Below are 2317 nucleotides of genomic sequence, written 5' to 3'. Positions count from 1 at the left end.
TAGCTAAACTTATTTCATACCTGGCCAGTGTCCACCCTTTTCTTAAACACCTTCAGTCCATAGCTTCCCTAGGCATAAAACATACTGTTTTCAGAGCTTCTGTTCTATACGGGGGCCATACAAAGTATGATGCCTGTACATTTCTAACCAAAATGTGTAAATCCTATTTGTAAGTTTGTATAGTCTATTGTAAATCCTATTTGTAAATTTGTAAGCCTATTGTATATTTAATGCTAACAGTTTCTGATGGCTATATATTGAAGACTTTTTGGTCTTTTGACACTAGTGGGGGAGAAAGAAATTGGGTGGCGGGTCTTTAAACAGTTTGTCTTGTTCAGAGGCATACTTTTTTTAGGCAGCAGATGCTATAATGAAGTAGGTTGCCACCTAGGAAAACGTAAGCCTCTCCAAATGCATCAGTCTCTAAGGTGCCACCCTCCCTGCCTTCTGCCTGACTTTAGGCGAATACAGGTAACCACCTCTCTTCAAACAATTTGTGAGCCCTGTCCTCCCAGTTGTGCAGAGGGGTAGTTAGCCTGCCAGACCCTCCGTGTACATACGTGTGGTTCCTTCCTCCCCAGTCAGTTGTGAAAACAAAGCAAGAACAAATAATGCTCCCAGGCAGGTGTGCTATCAACTAAAGTCCCAATTTTGATGCCATTGCTCCACCCACTACTCCATAAGCAGAGGCTGGGAAGCAAGAGAGCAAGGCAGAATCTGGTTCTGTTCTGATTATTCCATTTTATTCAGAGAGTAGCACTCTGCCCTTTATTGGGGTCACTATTAAGCTTTGCTTTACTGTTAATTCTTGTGCTACATTTTCATCATTTTTTCCTTCTTCATAAGCAGAGGCTTGATCCAGCAAAGCTCCTTGTTCCTCCTGTGGCGACTCGAGTTCAGAATTGTCATGATTCAATGAATCTGCAAAGAAAGTATTTTAATTACCCTCATTTCTCTCCCTATTTTCTAGGATGTCCAGGGCTCCTGCTGTGGGAACTTCTCTACCTTCTTTCTAGTCCCCCGAGGCAAAGAAAAATGTTTCATGTCAAGTTATTGTCTTGTCTCCTAAATTGCACTAAATCAGCACTTCTCAAATTGTGAGGCTGCTTTCTATGAGGAGGCTTCAGCTTCAGGCAAAGGAAGACTCAAGTGATGGGAAAATTGCCAGGGAAAAGGGACACTTTGATTTATGTAGGACTCTGCAAAACCAGGGATGGGCTGAGGTTGCAAAATTCATCTCCAGATTTCAAAAGTGCCCAGATTTTAACCTGGCTCATTGTAGAGATAAAGATCCATTTGCAAATCTGGAGTTAGGAACTGGCTTTGGACTCTTGGAATCCAGAGCACTTTTCCAGGAGAAACTAGATACATAGTTTAAATTACTGATTATTTGCTTGATGTAATAGTGCTTGACATATCCAGTCCAGTAAGGACCATTACTTACCTAGTATTCTATATACTCACAGATTTTGAGCGGAAGTGCAAAAATCACCTGGAAGGGGGAAATTCCTGCAGTTCTGGTCCTCCTCTCCCCTTATGACAAACTCTATATTACTCCACTCAAATGTCCTGCATTCCCAAGGTTAAGACCCCATTGTCCAAGACATTGTACATCTATATGCACATCATAAACAACAATTCCTGTCCAGAGAGCTTGCAAACACACATGGAGTAGTATTGTTATCTCCATTGGGGTAAATAAATGCCTCATTTGCACCTCCCAGGTGATTCTGCTTGCCCAAGGTCACACAAAAATGAATGCAGACATGAAATCAAATTTCCTGAATTCCTGACCAGCATCTTAAGCATGATATTATCCTCCATCTCTAGTAGACATTTGATTTTGGTGATGACCCGAAGAAAGATTTTCTTGGTGTGGTTTGCAGCGGTTCTGAAAATTCAGGGTGACAGAGTTTTTCAAAGCCTTGGAAAGAAAAACACCAGCTCTGTGAACAATTAGGAATTTGCTTCATGCTCTTATTAACAGGGCAGTTCCTTAGATGGTGGCTCAAGTATTAGTGCAGTTAGCTGAAAAATGCCAAAAGGCTGGATAAAATCCTCGCCTCTTGGGCTCCGCACTGTCATTCATCCACTGAAGCTTCAGAAGTTTCTCGGTGTGCTTTGTTCGGCAAGAGGCTTACTGGAACCACCACATGCTGTGTCAAACTACCAGGAAATCCTGTATCAGTACATCCTTTTCAAACTGTCATTGAACTGTATGGACCTAAAGAGTGATAAGCATTAATAATACCACATTCTTCTTATCCACGTGCCTCTCAGTTTAGTTTCAGTGTGCCTTACCGTGAACTCAGCTTTT

The 2317-nt window shown here is 41.8% G+C and overlaps 1 long non-coding RNA gene across 1 annotated transcript; it reads right to left on the bottom strand.

Annotated features, from left to right (window-relative positions):
- Positions 1 to 716: 716 nt before the first annotated feature.
- Positions 717 to 1696, bottom strand: LOC109292313. The gene is made up of 2 exons (XR_002096101.1): positions 1465 to 1696; positions 717 to 921 (listed from the first exon to the last, which is right to left on the bottom strand). It is a non-coding gene; the product is annotated as an uncharacterized LOC109292313 (long non-coding RNA).
- Positions 1697 to 2317: the final 621 nt, after the last annotated feature.

Source organism: Gavialis gangeticus, unplaced genomic scaffold (assembly GCF_001723915.1).
Source record: "Gavialis gangeticus isolate Ggan-Ray unplaced genomic scaffold, GavGan_comp1, whole genome shotgun sequence".
NCBI lineage: Eukaryota > Metazoa > Chordata > Crocodylia > Gavialidae > Gavialis > Gavialis gangeticus.
The sequence above is the reverse complement of the archived record's forward strand: the minus strand, read 5'-3'. Positions and strand labels throughout refer to the sequence as shown.